Here is a 19,842-nt window from a genome sequence, read left to right as displayed (position 1 = left end):
AAAAAAGGAAAGAGAGAAAGAGAAAGAGAGGAGGGGAGAGTGCATAGCATAACAAGCATTCCTTGTATTTCTTCTGTCTTTTGCCCACTGAGCATGGAGGAGAGAGACAGGCTGATACACAGCATCTGGTTAAAGTCAGGTAAGTAACACTCTGGGGAAAAAGCGTGAAGTCAGTTGCCAACCTCCTTCTCTTTCTAATGTGTTTTTGCAGATGGATAAAAACTGCAGCCAATATAGATGTTTCCATTTCAGGCGATACTTGGGAGCAAAGAGAGAAGCAGAAACACTTTGTTCAATCACTGTCTTACCAGCTCCAAGCCATTCTGAACATTTGGCATCATGAATGGAATGAAGAATCACACCATCCACCACCCCCAACCCGCCTCCCAGGTGCAAATATGCCAAAGAAACATCTTCAGCTGTAGGATTCCCTTGAATGAAAACTAGGAGATATGAGGGGGGCCCAGACAAGAAACTGAAGGTGTGCTTCCAAACATAAACGTCTGTCACCATTGTTGCCCTGGGCCGTGTACGTCTCCTGCTGGGTCACGGGAGAGGCTCACAGCCCTGTAGGAGGAGCGTGGAGCTGGGATCGGGGCGTCTCACTCCTGGTGTGGATTTGCACCCAGCGCCTTTTGACCGTGGATGAGACATTTCATCACTGGACCTTGGTTCCTGCACGTGTAAGATGGAGACGGGAATGTCTGCTTCACCTGGTCCCGTGGTCCACGTGAGCCTTTTCCTGCACAGGAAGGAGGTCATGCTAAGGAGCAAGGTCACCGAAGCACCCACCCTCCTCTTGAAGTAGAACATGAAAGACTTGAAAATGCTCTGGGCTTTTCGGTGAGCCCCCTCCCACTGTGAGGTGGGAAACTAGATTTACTCCTGCCCTCTAATCTCAGTCCCATCCCAAGCTCTGGAGCAGTTTCCTTTGGATAATCCAGTCTTTGCCTGGGTGTGTGAGGGGGGCTTACTGTATTCTCACGGCTGGAGCGGGGCAGGCTTGAGTCCACATGGTGTTTTCTGCTGCAGGGTGGCCACTCTGGGCTGCTCCCTGGGCTGTTGGCTTGTCCCATGGCCTTGGCAGCAGGCCAGTGCATGCAGCTGAAGACTGTGGGTCCGGTAGCCAGTGGTTCATCTTCCTCTCCTGGCTGAGTTGGAGCCCAGCCTCCCTTTCCCCTAGTTTGGCTGCCCCCAGCTCGCCCTCGATGCTGGAGGCCCCTGGCTCTGGCTGTGAGGTCAGGGCCCAGGCAGTTGATTTTGCAACCCCTGCCCACAGCACCATCTTGCCCCCACTGGGGTCATTCCTCTCTGGTGTGTTCTTGAGCCAGATTCCAGCCAGCATCTGTGCCTCGCCCCCTGCCAGGAGCAGACGGGAGATTCTGAGTTCTTTCCACACCACACAGGAACTGAGGGTAGCTTGGGAATGCTAAAATTCTAGCCCTTCCACTGTCTAACCACGCTGTCCGGCTGAGTTTGCTCGGATGTGGCTGCTCCCACTGGTGTGGGGAGCCTGTGTCCCACGCAGTCTTAAACAAGGGCAAGGCCTTGTGTTGATTTTAATTTATCTAACACACCTCCCCCTCTGGGCTGCCCAGAGCCAGAAAAATCAAGATCAATGTCTCTCCAGCCTCCATCTCCCTCTTCTTGTTCATGGTCCTTTAGGACCAGAAATGGGCAGGCTTCCTGCCCCTATAACTCATCATTCTCCTCCTGTCCTGGTACACTAGCCTTGTGGCCTAGCTGCCATAAACAGAAATGGTCCTTGTGGCCCCCAGAAGTGGTCCCGTGATCGGAGCCCTACCATCAGGCTTGGCTCTTGTTACGCTAAGTGGGAGCTAAATAAATTGAGAAAATCCTATTTCTCTCTCAACAAAGCCTAGTTTCTACAGCTATGATGACGACGAAATTCCCATTTTGGGTGGTGAGAACCTGAATATTAACTTTTTTTTTTTCATTCATGCTCTGGAACTCTAAAGGCAGACCTATGTCTCCGAGGAAAGGGAAACGTGAAGTGGTGGGTAAATCAATGAAATGTAAACGCGAGAAGTTAATTAATAGTCTTCCAAAAATGTTATCCCTGTCTCAACCAGATAACCTTCAGACGCCCTCCAACTCAAAAGGATCTAACTCCTAAGAGGGTGTGTGAAAATGCAGTTCGGAAAATATGACGCACTTTTCGAATGTGTACGTAGATGCTAACTTTATTATTCCTGCTATTATATTTCCAAAGGGCTAGTCTCTCAGAAATCTTCCTAGGGCATCTTGAACTTTGATGAATGGCTATTTAACAGGCTGGTGCTGAACAAGGATGCAGCGTGAGCATCCAACAACTCCTCTTCTGGTAAAAACTGTTCCCTGAATTATCCTAAAACATCTACTCTCCATTCGCTCATGTATTACTTTGGAGATCATAAATGAGATTCCAGTTGCTGTGGTCTTTCACTTGGATAACTCACTTTACCCCACGCCCCTACCCAGCACCCCTCCATTCTCATTCCTCCTTGGGGAACAGCCACTGTGACCTGGGAAAGGAATCAGAGAAGACGGGTTCCTCAGCGGCTCGAGCCGGTAGGCAAGCAGACAGCTCTACTACAGAACATGAACTTGTCATTTCCTGACCTTCAGATGAATCTGAGGTTGGCATCAAGTATTGGAGAAGTAACCCTCATAGAGCAAGGCCACTGGACTGCTCATCAGAGCTACTAAACCAACCTGTGCTCGTTTGCCTTCTGGTCTGATGCCAAGCCCCTCCACCGAGTGAAATCAGTCAACCAAACAAGCACCACCCCTGGGTTCAGTACTCCGTGAAGATGGTGCAAAAGATAGCAGAGCATCCCTGACCTGGGAAGCTTACAGTCCACCGGAGGAGATCAAGTCAATAGTGAGTTAATTAGAAAACAAAATTGAACGCTGAACTCTGTGGCGCCTTCTGTAGGAACAATAGGAATCTGAGAAGGAGGAATAGTCTTAGGAGATTTTATAGAAGAAGGGAAGGGTGTCTAGATTGCGATAAGCCTGACAGAAGAGAAATAGCATGACCGGGAAAATAATGAGGAAGGCATGAGATGAGGAGAGGGACATGTGGGCGTGTGCTGGGGACTGTGAGAAGACTCACCTGAAAGGGGGGAAGGAAATGACAATAGATTGGTAGGAAAATGGCCAGACAGTGGAGGCTCTAGACAATGGAAGATCTAAAACAGGACTTGTGATAGACAAAGGGGTGTCACGTGCAGGTGCACAGCATGCAACGTGATGAGGACAGCTGTGCTTTGGGGATGCTTGGGGACAAGACTGACTGTCTCATGGGGCGTGTCTGAAGCTGGACTAGTTATTGGACTTGACTGTGGTAGTGGCAGTAGGAGAAAAGAGTTTGAAAAAACACAACTGAGAAATAGGGATTCCTGATCATTGTCCGGCTCTGGGACACAAGGGAGAAGGAACTTGTTGGGTTTTAGCATCAGAAACAGGAGCAGCGGTGGTGAAACTGAGAAGAAAAACTGATTGGAGGGGAGGCTATCATGGGTGGGAGAGTAGCAGGGGATGAACCCTCTCTCCCAGCAGAGAGATTGGTTTCTTTTGGTTATTTGGTTTATTTCTATTGGTTATGGTTCCAGCTTGGCCTCCTAGCTGGAACGATCAACATGGACCCAAACGATGCCACACATTTTGGCGACGTGGATGGTTCTGTCTACTAGCAATGGGACCTGGGGTTTTTCAGTCACTTCTAGAAGTTACAAACCTGCCTATTTCAGCAGACGGATGTGAGGCTGGGAGGCCCTGGGGTCAAAGCTGACTGTTCTCAAGTCCCTGCTCCACTACTTACCAGCTGTGTGGTTTGCTCAGTTCCTCGTCTGTAGCCGTAGGGATAATCGCGCCCACCTCATGAGAAAGCTCGCATTGAGCACTTGAGATGTAACATAGTGACTTATCTTAGTAATGGCTCAACAAACGTTAGCTGTTTCATTTCCATCATATAAAATAAGAAGAACTTAAACAATTTATACATTTCAAAGCTTTCAAGAGAGGGAAAGATTTTTTTTTTTGGTAGAGACAATGGGTTGGATTAGAAAAAGTACTGGACCTGGATTCTCTGTTCTAATCCTACGTCCAACACCAAGTAGTTCTGTTCCTCAAGGTGAGCCTCGAAGAAATCTCAGTCTATTCACTTAATATAAATAATAAAGCGTGTCCTGCCTACTACATGGTTCTGAAAATAGAAGAGATGATTCAATGTGACGCTATTTGATGCGAACTATAAATGCTTTACAAGGGAAACGTATTAATTTGTTATCTTCATTAGGATGTTAAAGAACCATCTTTCATTTTTGTGTGATGATCAGAATGAACACTCAATTCATTGGAAATGCTTTCACCATGTCTCAAAATAGCATTCCATGAAAATCTTATTTCCCTAGGTTCCAGGGTTTAATTGCCTCCGAGGATGTTTGGTGGCCCCGTGAAGAGAGAAGTCTTGGGTTACTTGACATTGGCCTGGGCTTTGGGAATGGGTGGCTGTAACTCTGAATGGCATCACTGTTGAGCTTTACACGTTTATTATTTATTTTGGTTAGAGCAACCAGCAAGGATGGGGATGGGATCCCTGTGGGTGTGGTGGGCCAGGGGAGGAGTAGCCTGGTCAGTGGTTAAACTGGGAATTTCCAGTGCTCATCAGTCCTTTTAGGAAAGGCCCAAGCCCTCCTCTTTCCCGGTGACTGTCCATCCTCAATGAATCTCCCGGAAGGCACCCGCCCCCAGCTCTCCCCTGCCCAAGCAATGCTGAGTCTTTAGTATGGACGGTTCATAGAAAAACAAAGCTTTGAGAGGCAGGACAGAAACAAATCCTGACTTGACCTCAAACTGCTCCTGCGGCCCAGGGTGCATGTTCCCTCTCCGCACGTCACTCTCAGCGCTCGGGGCTGGCAAGGTGGGAGCCGGGCTCACGGCGCCCTTCAATCAGGGGACGGCGCTTGAGGCAGCAAGGAGGAGGCGGGAGGCGCTCATTATGTGAGCTTGTTAGAGTCTGCTCATCTCGTCTCTTTGTTTTCCTTCACGGAACTTAGTTTTATGATGGCCTTGGACCAGAATGAAGCAAAGATTCTGAGTCAACATCACCTTCATCCGGCGTTTTAGAAAGAGATCCTTTGCAACCCAGCCTCCTCTCTCCTCTCGCTCCGTTGTTGATTTGTGCAGTTTTCATTTTTCTGGAGAGGACAGTCATTTGCTTAGAAGCTCACTGGAGGTGATGAGAATTCTAACTGCTGCTTGCTAATAGCCGCCTGACGTTTGCTAGTCAGTTTCTATATTCGATCCAGTTGGTGTAGCCATTGTGATATGCCTCGGCCATGGGACCAATCTGAAGTCAGGGCTGTTTTCCACCCACAAGGCGCAACTCACAGCTCCATAAACCAAGGCCCTTCCTTGACCTCCTTCCCCATGACCTATGGCAACAAGCATAGATGAGCCTGGCTCAGGCCTCGGGCTCTACTTCTCTGGCTCCCAGGAATCCTCATATCAGCCACCTTTGGGAATAAAACACTCTTAGAGCACCTGAAAAATAAAAACTAACTCTGGTACATTTCAGAATGTGGGGCTTTTTCTTTCCCTCCACAGAGTATCGAGGTGAGATTTGGAAATCCTAATTAAAGTGCTTTTGTGCTGTTATTGCAGATTAAAAGATAGGGAACCACTAACTAGGTTCTTGCCACTGGTTTTCAGCTGACACTGTTCGCTCTCTCCAAATCCTTTATTTAATCAGGGGGTCAGGGGAGGCAGGTTCAGAAATCTGCCTTCTATTCTAAAAGCACAGGCATTTTCTTTTTAAGCGTATTACATTCAAAACAAAAGCATATTTGCATTTGGAATTTATCGCTGTTCAAATGGATTCACCACATTCACAGCCGACGTCTTTATTGTGATCCGCAGGCACCTGGGAAAGAAACAGTGGTTTTCACTCTCCGGGGAGAATGGATTTAGACAGAAGCAGCAGAGTGACCGAAGTGCCTTGTAACGTGATCCCATCGCTCTTGCATCAGGAGGTTTTCGGTAAGGGAAACTTTACATTTTTGACTCTGAAAATAATTACCTTGTAAAAATTAAGAACTCTAAGAGACTTTGGCGTTAAGGCTCCGCTAGGCAGCAAAGTAGCAAAAGCCAGTTTGGTCCCGGTGAGCCCTTTCACCTCAGTGTGGCCAGACTCCTGGCTCTGCACTCCCAGGGGATCAAAGTCAAGCTGATACAGGAGTACCAGCTCTGGCTCTGCACTCCCAGGGGATTGGGAGGGGCCGAGTTCTGCAAAGTCAAGCTGATGCAGGAGTACCAGCTCTTGGCAGGCCCAGCCCAGGGACTCGCCCACCACCCTGCCTTCCTTCTTCCACTTCTAATAAGAAGGCAGTCCGGCACCATGAGGACTTTGGTCACGTGCATCCTTCCGCTGCTGTCAGCTGAGCACCACCTCGTTCCAGGCTGGCCGAGCAGAATGTGGATGGTGACACTGACTTTCAGACGCTACCAACCGTGTCACCGGTGATGACGAGAGGAAAGCTTCTCTGCATTCTCTTTCCAGGTTCCCCTCTGTCCAGGTGGCTGAAATGTTCCTGGCTTTTGATAGGGCAGTTGGGCCATTTCAGGTGTGGAAATGGAAAGAGCGGCGCAGTTACCTTTCACAGTGGTCGTTTGCCGTTCACGGTGCATTTCCAGGAGCCTCAGGTGGGCGCCGCCTGCGTGGGTCTTAACTGCCACTTGGATCATCGGCCCTCAGGGGTCCATGCAGAGAAAACCAATACAGACCAGTAAGTAAAATCTCATCGTGGTCAAACATCCTGTGCATCTCAAGTGACCTAGGAATCTTATTCGCTTTCTGGGGCCCTAAAAACACACCACCAACTGACACAGCTTCTGAACCAAAGAGGCCCTGATGCGCAGTCTATTGGGAATGCGCCCTGTCTCCGGGCTTGGGCTGCTCTGCTGGGCTGGCCTGGGCCTGGGCTGGCGTGTCTGGGGTGAGCATCTCCAGAGACTGGAAGCTCTGCCCTCCTCCAGCCATCCCAGCGTCCACAGCAGGGTCCCCGGCCCCTTGAACTTGATCATTTGGGCTGCTACTCCTCCCTGAAACTGCTCCTCTCTCGCCTTTCACCGCAGACAGCCTCGGCCAGCTCCCAGCGGCTGGTCCCACAGGTGACCTGCAAACCGCTTTCTGTGTTCGCGATGTTTAGGGGATGGTTGGATTCGTTAGGATAGGCTAGGTTGTGCTGTGATAACAGATTCGCCCCAGACCCCAATGCTGAGCACACAAAAAAATTTATTTCCTGAGCATGCTACATGTCCGGTGCAAGTTAAGGGTCGGGGGTATAGGTGCTGGGAAAATTCCACTCCATCGCGTCACTCAAGGATCCAGGCTGATGGAGGCTCTCACCGTCTGTAGCTGCAATATGTAGAACATGTGACTCCTTTGGTCTCCTCGGCAGGGAAGAGAGAGACTGGACATCTCACCTGCTCTTCAGTGCTGTGGAGTGACAGGTGTCACTCAACCTCACATCCCATTGGACTAAACCAGTCTTACCGCCTCGCCAAACCCCAGAGGGCCAGGTAGCCTGGTCTCTAGAAGGAGAGGAGACCCAGACAGTGTGAGCACTGGAGATATCTGCCACATGACCCGTGCTTTTGTTTCAAGCAGGACTTATTTATTTACTTAATATACCTAATAAACACCCAGTGCCCCAGGGAAGGCCTCATCAGAGCAGCAACAAGTTTCGTGAATCCCAATAAGCTTGGTTCTGTAGCCTCCCGCCGGGACGTGAAGGGTTCAGAGCTTCTTTTTTTTTTTTTTTTTTTTTATTCCTCCCACAGAAGAAGTCAAAAACCAAAAATGTTTTGAGGAGCACAGTCTTTGATAGCCAAGCTATACAGCAGCGGCAAGGAAACCCTGAAGACTAGGGGGGGCCCTGCGTCGTAAGAGCCTCCGGCTAATTAACCCCATGGCCATTTGCGGTCCCATCCACCCGCAGGCATGCAGATTCAGCCTCAGTCTGTGCTCAGAACTCATCTTTAGCCGGGCAGGCTGCGGCCGTTCTGAGATGCCAGAGTTTAACTTACTGGAACAGAAACCACATCAAACAGCCTGTCACGTGACAGCGCCAAGGCCCTCAAAGCCCACATCAGAACGCTCTGGCTAGTGTAGAAGTCCTGAGATGTAATGTGTATTCTTCACTGTGAATTAAGAACATGTGGGCCCATCCTAAGCAGCGCCTACCCCGAAAGTTTCTAATTAGGAGTTGAGACCCTGGAGCGTTAGTGGCCAGAATTGACCTGGCTGTGAGATGGAGACCATGTGGACTGGGTCTAACTTCTGAGAACTTAAATCACCTGCACACAGTAGGTGCTCAAAAAGGGTTTTCTTCACGATGATATTATGTTGTGTGACCTATGATGGCCGGGATAAAACTCGGTGGAATTCCCTCTGCTGGCTCTTTGGAGGATACAGACACAGAGCCATGTCTTGCCTTAACTTCCTCACAGTAAGTACAAAAAGCTGATCGTCTTCAGGATCTGAGAACCATCAGCAAACGTTGGTTACTGACCACAATGACAATGGGTACCATTTATCGTGTGCCTACTCAGTTCAAAGGCGCTGTTTGAAGAACTTTACACAGATCAGTTTATTTAATCCTCATAACTACCTGTGAGGTTCAGTTATTATCTTTCTTATACGAATGAGCAAACTGAGGCTTTAAAAGTTCAAGGAACTCATCTGGAATCACAAATTGAAGACATCATGGAGCTGGGTTCTAACATAGGTCTGTCTGATTATAAAGCTCGTGTGTGTTTCCAAACAACTTCCTTTAAACAACACAACTAAAAGAAAAATGTAAAAATACAAAAATGAAGAGGGAATGAAATAAGTATCATTTGTAATCCACTCTCCAGAGGTATTAACTGTCATGATTTGGAGCGTGTATATCTTGGACTTCCATTCTGGAGTTACAAGTGACTTGAAATTCCGTGGGCTGTTCTTGTTCTTGGCCTGAATCTGCCTTCAGTGTATGTCAACATCACCCCAAATTTTCCCCCAAAGAATGCACTCCCAACACCAAAAAGTATTTCTTTAGGTAATATAGACATTTCAACAATGTTAATTCTTCCAGTCCGTGAGCACGGAATATCTTTCCATTTATTTGTGTCATCATCAATTTCTTTCAACAGTGTCTTACTGTTCTCAGTGTACAAGTTTTTCACCTCCTTGGTTAAATTTCTTCCTAGGTGTTTCATTCTTTCTGTTGCAATTTTAAGTGGGATTGTTTTCTTAATTTCTCTTTCTGCTAGCTCGTTGTGAGTGTATACAAACACAACAGATTTTTTGCGTGTTAATTTTGTTTCCTGCAACTTTTCTTTATTTGTTTATTATTTTGAGTGGGGTTTAATTCTTTGGGACTTTCTATATATAAAATCATGTCATCTGCAAATGGTGACAGTTTTACTTCTTTCTTTCCAGTTTTGATGGCTTTTCTTTCTTTTTCTTGCCTAATTTCTCAGGCCAGGGCTTCTCATACTGTGTTGAAGAGGAGTGGCAAGAGTGGGCATCTTTGTCTTGTTCCTGATCTTAGAGGGGTAACTTCCAACTTTGCACCATTGAGTATGATGTTAGCTGTGGGTTTGTCATAAATGGCCTTTACTATGTTGAGGTACATTCCTTCTATTCCCATTTTATTGAGAGTTTTGTTATCAATGGGTATTGAATCTTGTCAAATACTTTTTCTGCTGTATTGAGATGATCTAATGGTTTTTATCCTTAATTTTATTAGTGTGGTTTATCCTGTCGATTAATTTGTAGATGTTGAACCATCCTTGGCTCCCTGGACGAAATCTTCCTTGATCACAATATGTGACCTTTTTCATGTATTACTGTATTCAGTTTGCTAATATTTTGTTGAGAATTTCTGCATCTATGGTCATTGGAGATACTGGCCTATAATTTTCTCTTTTTGTGTGTGTTGTCTTTGTCTGACTTTGGCATCAGAGTGATGTTGGCCTCATAATATGAATTAGGAAGCAGTCCCCCTCTTCAATTTTTTGGGAAAAGTTTTTGAAGGATAGATATTAAATCGTCTTTGAATGTTTGGTAGGATTTACCTATAAAGCCACCTGATCCTGGACTTTAGTTTTTCACAGGAGTTTTTTTGTTTTGTTTTGTTGTGGGATTTTTTTTTTTTTGGAAGGGGGAGGTGGTAATTAGGTTTATTATTTTTTTTTAGAGGAAGCCCTAGGGATTGAACCCAGGACCTCATACATGCCAAGCACACACTCGACCTCTTGAGCTATACCCTCCCCCAACAGGAGCTTTTTGATTACTGTTTCAATTTCTGTACTAAAATGCACAGAGGGACTGAATAGACTTTTTCCCAAGGAAGACATACAGATGGCCAACAGGCACATGAAAAGATGTTCAACATCACTAACCATCAGGATAATGCAAATCAAAATCACAATGAGATATGACCTCACACTTGTTAGATCGGCTGTTATCAAAAAGACAGAAAATAAAAAGAGCTGACAAGGATGTGGAAAAAAGGGAACCCTCATACACTGTTGGTGGAATGTAAATTGGTGCAGCCACTATGGAATACAGTATGGAGATTCCTCCCCAAAATTAAGAATAGAACTACCATATGATCCAGCTAGCCTTCTGGGTGTTTATCCAAAGAATATGAAAACACTAATTCAGAAAGATACATGCACCCCTATGTTCACTGCAGCATTGTTTACAATGGCCAAGACATGGAAACAACCTAAGTGCCCATCAGTGGATAAATGAATAAAAAAGATGTGATACACACACATATGCATATACATACAATGGAATATTACTCAGCCATTAAAAAAGATGAAATCTTGCCACTCACAGCAACATGAATGGACCTGAGGATATTATCCTAAGTGAAATAAGTCAGAGAGAGAAAGGCAAATACTGTATGATTTTACTCATATGTGGAACAGAAAAAAATGAATACAAACAAACAAAAAACCCCAAAATGAATGAATAAGCCAAACCAACAAAAACAAACACATAAATATAGATGACAGAATACTGGTTACCAAAGGGGACAAGGTTAGGCAGAGGGCAAAATGGGTAAACGGAGTCAACTAAATGGTGACAGACAGAAACTAAATTTATGATGGTGAGCACACTGTAGTGTATACAGAAGTCAAAATATAATGTTGTACACATGAAACAAATATTACTGTGTATCAGTGTTACCTCAATAAAAATAAATTTTAAAAAAGAGTTGCCCAATAATGTAGATTTTGCTGAAGGTTTTGTGGCATCCTGGTGGAGATTCCCTGCTGCCCATACAGGAAGATTATCTCCCACCCACACTTTTAAACAAGTCATCCTCTCTGCTTTTGCCTCATTCCAACATTTCTTCCTTTTCCCCTGGAAAAAAAAAAAAAAACCTTCTTATTATTTCCCTTTTTCTAATTCGCACCCTCACCCATCACCCTGCTCAGGAAAACAACAGATTTTTCTCAGGATCTTCTCTTATTGCCAGAATTTAGGATCATAAATGATGGAAAATTTACTCTTGTCTCTCTCACATGCATTTTCTTACAAAAATGGGTTTATTCTGTTCAGTAAGCCACTTTATCTTCCTCAAGAGTATATTATGTTATATAGCAGAAATCTTAAAGTTCTGTTTGTGATTGTTTTACTTGATGGACTGAGAAAGGAAAAGCAGGTGTCCTCCTGTGCACTGGGGAATTTCTGGTAGAACACAGTTACCACAATAGCCTTTTGGGTCATAAAGTCATTCTGAGTATATTTAGGTTAATATTCAATATATTTTGGTTTACATTCAATATATTTTGGTTTAAAGTATACTATTGTAGAAGAGAAATTTTTTTACAGGTCACCAACACCTAACCAGGTAAATGCTTTATTTCTACTTCTAGTCAAAGTCTTTTGTTAAGCAAGAGAAAGCAGTAGTGCCGATGAGAGTTAGATTATGTTTTTCCCTCCACTATCCTGCGTATATTCTTCTGACTATGCTTTTGGAGTAAATAAGCCCTTAAGAGAAAAGCCTGAGCATCATTTCTCAGATGATACTGACAAAACAGCTTTGGGCAGGTGCACCAGTGGGAGCGGATCAACTTCTGATGGCCACGAATTTCTTATGTAAGAGAGCTGAGCCTGGGGGTGGAGCAGCTGGTACATTTTCTGTTTATATAAATGAGGGTTTTTCAGACATTTGTGGCTGCATACCATGTATGGGATCAAAGATGGCCACGGATGCTTTGACAGACCGCTGTGCCTCCACGCCTTGAACTTTGCGTGGACTCTTAGACCGCTTTGCCCAGTAGAATATGATGGAAATGACACAATGGTATTTTCTTGCTCCAGGCCTTAAAAGGCTGACAATTTCTGCTTCCTGTCTCTTGGAACATTCCCTCTTGGAATCCAGCCTCCATTTCATGAGGAAGCCCCAGGAGCCCAATGGGGAAGCCATATGGCAAAGAGCGAACACATCCCCCTTCCCCTGTAGGGAACAGCCAACGGCCCTGGCTGAGCTCCCAGCTTGCCAATCAAGTGAGTAATTCATCTTGGAAATGGATTTTCTAGATGGAGTTGAGCTGCTCCAACTCGTACTATTTGGGCGAAAGATAAATTTCTCAGGTGAGGTCTTCACAAGTTTCTGATCCACAAGCTTGTGAACAAAATTAAATGGTGTTTTAAGCCACTGAGTTTCTGATTTATTTGTTACACAGCCACAGGTAACCAGAACACATCTTTATCATCAAAAACATTTTAGCAATCTTGGTAAACTTAGTTCTTACGTACCAGCCAGTTATACTGTGTGCATTATAAAACATATCAGAAATAGAAAATAAAAAGAGATTAACTATAAGGAGAAATTCTAAAATTCTCTTCTTACAGAAAGATTGTTTTGAGCAAATATGCATTTTGGCCACCACTGTTCTAGAGTAGATAATGTTTGAGACTCAATTGTCAATAAATAACCCCCCAATACTAGTCAAGTATCTTGAGACATGGAGAGTGTATAGTTACCACATGGTCCAAGAGGGGTTAATTAACCATATGTTTACGGAGAGCCGAATTTGACCCAAGCAATAATGCCCAAATTGGGAGATGAGAAGGGCAGATTTTTGCCACTTCCATATTTCTCCCTTTTAAATTACTACAACCAATAAATAGGTTTTTTGTTTGTTTGATTTTTAAAACACAGGGTTGATAGTAAACAATTTATTTGAATCTTGCTGTGGCCTAGGGAGAATTTATATACGCTGCTCCAAAGCCATTCCACAATATGTATTATTCCAGGTCACTAAATAAAAGTTCCCATCATTATTTTCGTAAATACATGATATTCCAATAGGTGGAATTATTATTATTCTTGACCCACAGCTTACCATTGGATATTCATAGTGGTTTTCCAATTTTTAGTAATCATGACAATCATTCTTATAACTAAATATTTGCAGGCTTTCCTTTTTTTTTTTGAGACTGTTGTATCCTTGATACTTGTGTTTGTTTTCTGTTGCTATGTAACAAAGTATCACAAACTTAATTGCTTAAAAAGAGCATCAATTTATTAGCTCGCAGGTCTGTAAATCATGGTCCATGCAGGCTCTGCTGTGTGTTCTTCAGGGTATCACAGGCATGCGTTCCTTTTTATTTAATTATTTCCCTCTGATGTACCCAGACTGTTGGTTATGGACAAGCACTGGTTGGGAATAAACACTGTAAAATTTCTCTCCAGAAAGCTTGCACCAATTTATAATTTCTCCAGCACCAGTGTCTATTTCTCAGCACCCTCAACAATACTTGGTACTATAATTAAAAAAATAATTGTGTCAACTTAGTATAAAGACTGTGCTATACTTATACATATGACTTGTATTTCATGTATTAAATCTTCCCTTTGATTTTTTTGGCTTATTGCCTACTTTTCCCATTTATTTTTTATAAGCTGCTTCAGAATTTTTTTGTCTGTGGGAAGGGATAAAGCACACTATAAATAAACAATTTTAAAGAGGTAATTTCCTAATTCTGGGAAAGACAGAAACGGCAGTTTTATTAGTCAATAACTCCTTTCATTTGCAAGTGTCATAAACACAACTCCAATTGGCTTAAGCCAAAAAGGAATTTATTGGCTCACTGAAGAGTTTCAGGCACAGCTGGATGAATGGTTTAAATAATAACATCAGGACTCTCTCCATCTCTCAGTTCTGGTTCCCTCTGCTTGTCTTCATTCCTAGTCAGACTCTTGCTTCAGGCCAGCAGGGATGGGAAGAAAGATTGCATCTTTCCCAAACACTTTAACAAAAGGCACAGAGAAGGCTGTGATTGGCCAGCTTCAGTCACGTGCTCATACCTGAGCCAATCATAGTGGCCAGGATGACCGAATACTCTGGTCAGGCTTTAGCTCCACATCTTCAGTTAGGGGCATGGTGGGTTCCAGCACAGCCAAACGGAATGAATACTACAGGATTGGGGGTGGGGTAACTCCCAAAGGAAGGGGATGCTAGACAGAAAGAAGGCACATGTCCTTTTGAGCAGATTTGGTAGGGTTTGACCAACTCACAGTTCTCTCTGGGTCTTAATGAAAGGCAGTTTGATACAATAGGAATAGGATCTAGGATTCTGGAAATCTGGGATTCGTCCTGCCTTTTCACCACTTCCTGGGGGAGGTCTCTGAGCTTCAGCTTTCTCATTCATCAAAGGGAAAGACTGACCCCCACCTTACCTACCTCAAATGATTCTGGTCAGACTCAGATGAGATCGCGAACGTGAAAGTGCTCGCTGACAATGAAGTATCGTGCAAACACACCCTGCATACAAAGAAAACAAAAACTAGGAAATTCTGTGTGTTCCCAAGTGCAGTTTTGCACGAGCACCCCCTTGGAAATCAAATGAAAAAAATCAGTGCCTTGTGGCTCTAAGGCACATACCCTCCCTTAACACTGACTCTGTCTAAAACAGTTTATTCTAATTGTGCCAGAAGTCATGTTGAACTGTTGTCCTCAGGAAGCAGGAGAGGGTAGTGGCCATAATCAGTGTTGAAAGTTGGAAATAGTACTGACATCACACCATACTGGTGTCTTTCTAGGAAAAGTTGCATCCTGTCTGTCTTTGCTTTCTAGCTGATTAACAAGCCTGTGACCTTCCCTAGCACGGGAATGACCCACAGTCCAATGTGGAGCAGCAGGAAGCACCGAAGTGCATCTGGGCAGCCATGGAATCGCGATTGTGCTGAATCCCAGTTCAGGGCAGGGTCGGAGAAAGATACCAGGCATGGGGGCTCTCCGAGAAGCTGGGGAGTTCTGGCTGGGAAATTTGTTTGGAAATAGGCACATGCAGGCAGGGAATTAGGCATGGGGCTGGTTTTTCACCCGGTTACCCAGGGAAATCTGCACTAATTGCTCTTGGCCACCAGTGAAGACGAGTTCATGCTGCGTGCTGTACAGAAAAGCAAGATTTTCACAGATATTCCTCCTCCACCTGCCAGGATGTGGAAGGAGACGAGAGGCACAGCCAAAGGAAGTCACCACCAGCCTCAACCCAGAACGGTCATGTGCACCAGATCTCAACATGCAGCCCCCTCTCTTCACCCCCCCTCGCCCCACCCCGCGCCCACCAGGTTACTGCCTAAAATTCTCACAATTCAGACAACTCTTTTAGAGGTATTATTATCTCCAAAAAACCTTGTTAAAATACAAATGTGGGGAGAAGGTAGGGTGGTTGAGGAAGAAGGCTAACAAATCCGTTAAATCATTATCCTCCAAGCACTGGGATCTGTGAGGGGCACAGAGGGGAAGAGGGGGTCAGAGTGAGGATGTAGATACTTGAAGGGGATGAAGGGTCTGGAAGATAAGGTCTGCCTGTCTCTGAGGCTGGTCTCTATGGGTTAAAAATGGCTAAAAATGCATCACCAGACAATCACATCTCTACACACTGGATCACGCCTGACCTCATCTCTTGATTTAAATACAGAGGAGAAGACAACAGGTTTCGTCTGTCATTCCAACTGCAGATTTTGCTAAATGATTGGTTATAGTTTAGTGCCCTGCTGGATCCTCCTGAGAGTTGAGATCCCCTGGCTGGAACTAGTTTTCAGTACAAATCTGTAAAAAACAAAATCTAAGTCTCATTGATTTCCAGATGGTACCCGTTATCAGGACGACTGCTGCTTCAGGACCACTTTCGAGCCCATCTTCTCCTAAACAAAATGAAATTCTGGCCCCCAGGGCAGCCTTCCCTCCATTTTGTGTTTCTTTGATGCCTCATGGCTGCTTCTTTGGCTCTTTCTTAGCCATTCTTCTTTTGACTCCGACTAGTGACTAGAACTGTATTTGCCAACTGTCAGGTCACCGCTGTCATTGGCGCTGGCCCCTTCCCCCCCCCCCCATTTAGGGAAGCTGTATTACCTCATGACATATGGCCCCGTGCACATTTTGAAAGCAAAGAACTGGAAAGTTTCTCTTTTGGCAACGTTTCCCCCAGTTGCCCTGGCAATTTCCACATGCAACACTTTCCATTCTCATTGAGTGCAGAGTTGAGAGAGTTGGAAATAGAAGACCTCTCAGGTTTTCGGGGTTGGCAAAAAAAAAAAAAAAAAAAAAAGCCATCTCCAACAGATGCCAAGACAACTGGTCAGTTCGAACACTTTGGTCTGAAGCAGTAGTCAATGCAGAGGAATTTGGGACCTCATTTCTCATGCTCTGGGTCGCCTTAAGAGTAGATTTTTTTCCTCCCAGGTTGACATTTAGCCCAGTTAATAAACTCAGCAATGAAACAGTCAAATTTTGTAATGGCAGGGCAACTGAAAAGAAATCACTGGGAGAGAGACACGAATGATCACAGAGAAGGGTGACTCTAACCAGGGCTACGGAGTGGAACCCGGGCACCAGGACCCGATGGCAGTCACAGATGGCCCTCTAAAGGGCATGCGGCCATGGGAGTGCCAGGCTCACTCTGGAATCAATTTGGATCCAGTTTGGAAGTGCTGGGAGCTCTGGTCAAGCCAAGAGAGGCCAGGCTGCAAAGTTAACAGCCTTCCCTTCAACTGTGAAGGCCAGGACGGCATGTAGCAACCAGGAAGACACAGGGGAGCTCCCTGGACCTCTGAGGCTCTCCTCGTGTGAGCCACACGCAGCTCGTTCTCTGCACCCCAGAGGCTATCTTGGGGTGAGAAGGAGGAGGAGGAATATTTTAAATCTATGAGACACTGAACTTTACCCAAAGGGACTGTTTAAGTGATTGAAGCTTTAAATGGGGTTGAAGAAGTGGTTATTTTTTCACTTTCTAACCAGTGAGTGAAGACCAGCAGAGTCACAGACAAAATAAATGAATTGCATCTTCTCTGCACCGCCCTGCTGGAGCGTGGATAAACTTTGCTGTCCTGCTACAGGAAAGTAGGGCCTGGCCCCTCTGCTCCTCAGCCTGCTGGGTTCCTTTACCTCTACCTGCAATGGACCCGTCTGGGCTTTTGACTCTGCCCAGGTGCTCCTGGTTGATGACAAGCTGTGATGTCCCTGCAGGCTGGGACTCTTGGGTTCCTCTCTCCCTGGCTCGTGTTTGCGGCAGGCTGCTCACACGTTGGGCATTTGGTTACTTCCTCTCTGCAGGTTCTCTTCCCAAATCTCGTCCCTAGAGGAGTTGTCCTTTGTCCCCTTCCACAGTTCCCAGGGGCATGGCCAGACCCAAGGCTCAGACTGAATGAGATGCAGAAAGAAATCCTTAAAAGGGCCTCAAAGCTACATGCCAACTGGCAAAACGCAGGCTCCTGAGGACATCTTGTAGAGAAACAGTATCTCTAGTTAGGTTAGATAGAGTTAGGAAAAAAAAGAAAAATGGCCTATTATGTTTCTAATGCTTCCCTGGTAGACATCCCGCTCCCTAAGCTCATCCCCACACTCCCTCTCCCCATGTACTTTTCTGCCTTTTTGTTTGCACATCTTGTTCCTAAGGGCTCGTAATGAATACAAGTAAAAACAACAGTGACACTTACTGAGGGCGTCTTATGTGCCAGGCTCTGGGTGAAGTGCTTATCATTTAAAGCCACATCTGTCCTCTGCGGTTGAAGAAATACTCGGGATTGAAAAATAAGCAGCGGAAACTGTGGCGGGGGGATGTGGAGAGGCGGCCGGAAGCTGCTGGGTTGGAATACGGACAAGACACAGACTCAGAAACTCACGCTGGACTCTCCTCATTGCTAGCTGATTTCCAGACTTTCCTGTTCCTGTTGCTGCCAAAATCCTCCACACTGTGGCCGGAGCTCCATGCCTCCATCTCCTCTTCCCTTTAACGCTGCCTCCCGCCCCCGCAATTCTGTTGAAACGTCTCAACCAGGCCTTCGTGACTCTCTTCTGGCCAAACCCCATGGTTTTTCCCTTAGTTTTTGTCCTTTCTGACCTCCCGGCGATATCTGACTTTGTTAATTACCCGCCTCCAGGACACAGCTCCCCAGCTTCCTTTCTCCTGCCTGCTTGTTGGTTGAGTCCTCTGAGCATCCCCTGCGCCTGGGGATTCTGCGGGGCTCCTCCGCGTTACCCATCCCCTCTCTGCCGGTTTCAGCTGGTGGATCTCTGTAGATCTCCAGTTTACCTCTCCAGCCCAGACTCTGCCGCATGCTCTCACATGCTCTGTGGGTGGATATCCCACACCCTTGAGGTCCCCAAATAAATGTATCTTCTTTTCCCCTCTAATTTCCCCTCCAGATACGCCCATTTCCAAAGCGTGTCTAAGGCAAAAGCAACCCCAAAGCCTTGGAGTCATCTGCTCCTGCGCCCCTTCCCCCACTCTACACACTCAACCCCTCAAACTGCGCTGCTTTCCCAGGCCTCCCACTTCTGACCTCCTCTCCACCCCACTGCTCTGCCTGGTTCAGACCCTTCCCACCTCAACCCTCCCCCTCCCATTGGCCTATATAATTCATCTCGGAGTCGCTACCTCTCCATGCCTCCGTGTTTTTCTAAAACATTTCATTTGAAAGCAATTTTTGTTCATCAGCACCTTTTAAATCATCTTTGATCTGGAGATTCTATGCATAGAAATCCAAAGTAAACAGAGATAAGTGAGAACAAAGATTGATAAACAAGAATATTCGGTGATTACCAGTTAAACGGACAAGAGTGGGAAGGTGGGTAATAAATGCATTACAGTGAGTCCACTACAAGGGAACATGGTGCAGCTATTAAAAACCATGCTTCAAAAGGATTTTTGATGATATGGACAAATGTTAATTCTATATTGTTAAACGAAAAACACAGGCTACAACCCAGAACTTACACCGTGACCCAGGTCTGCTGCTCGAAACATCCCAGCAACGTTCCTCTTTCAGTTCTGTTAAGCTCTTTCCTTCCCCAGGGCATTTGCACATGTCAAGAAAAACTGGGAAACACTCCGAGCTAGTTTACAAGTCTTTAAGTGGTAGATAACTGAGAATAATGCAAATGATTATTTTCCATGTGCCAGTGAGTTCTGTCCAGGGGAGGGACGACTAATTTTCTTGCAGTTTGGCATCTGTTTATATTTCATTTCAGTACACCTGATTGATAGGTGTGGTACTTTGAATTCTCCTTCAAACCAGTTGTAACATCTTACTGGTGCCCCCATTACTTTATGAGTTAAATGAAATCTTTGGCACAGGTTCATTTTATACTTCTGTAGAGTCATGATTTACCTTTAAAATATATATACCGTTTAACCCACACCTGCCTGTTCCTCCCTCTCTTCACTGGTCTAAAACCCTGCTCACCCCAAGTCTCAGCTTAAATGTCACATCCTCAGAGATCAGGATTTATTTATTCTCTTACTTGTCTGTCCCT

At 45.3% G+C, this 19,842-nt stretch overlaps 1 long non-coding RNA gene across 1 annotated transcript; it reads right to left on the bottom strand.

Annotated features, from left to right (window-relative positions):
- Positions 1-10,981: 10,981 nt before the first annotated feature.
- Positions 10,982-18,483, bottom strand: LOC135318847 (uncharacterized). The gene is made up of 3 exons (XR_010377230.1): positions 18,024-18,483; positions 14,764-14,844; positions 10,982-11,431 (listed from the first exon to the last, which is right to left on the bottom strand). It is a non-coding gene; the product is annotated as an uncharacterized LOC135318847 (long non-coding RNA).
- Positions 18,484-19,842: the final 1,359 nt, after the last annotated feature.

This window comes from Camelus dromedarius, chromosome 22 (assembly GCF_036321535.1).
Source record: "Camelus dromedarius isolate mCamDro1 chromosome 22, mCamDro1.pat, whole genome shotgun sequence".
NCBI lineage: Eukaryota > Metazoa > Chordata > Mammalia > Artiodactyla > Camelidae > Camelus > Camelus dromedarius.
This window is presented reverse-complemented; position numbering and strand designations above follow the sequence as displayed.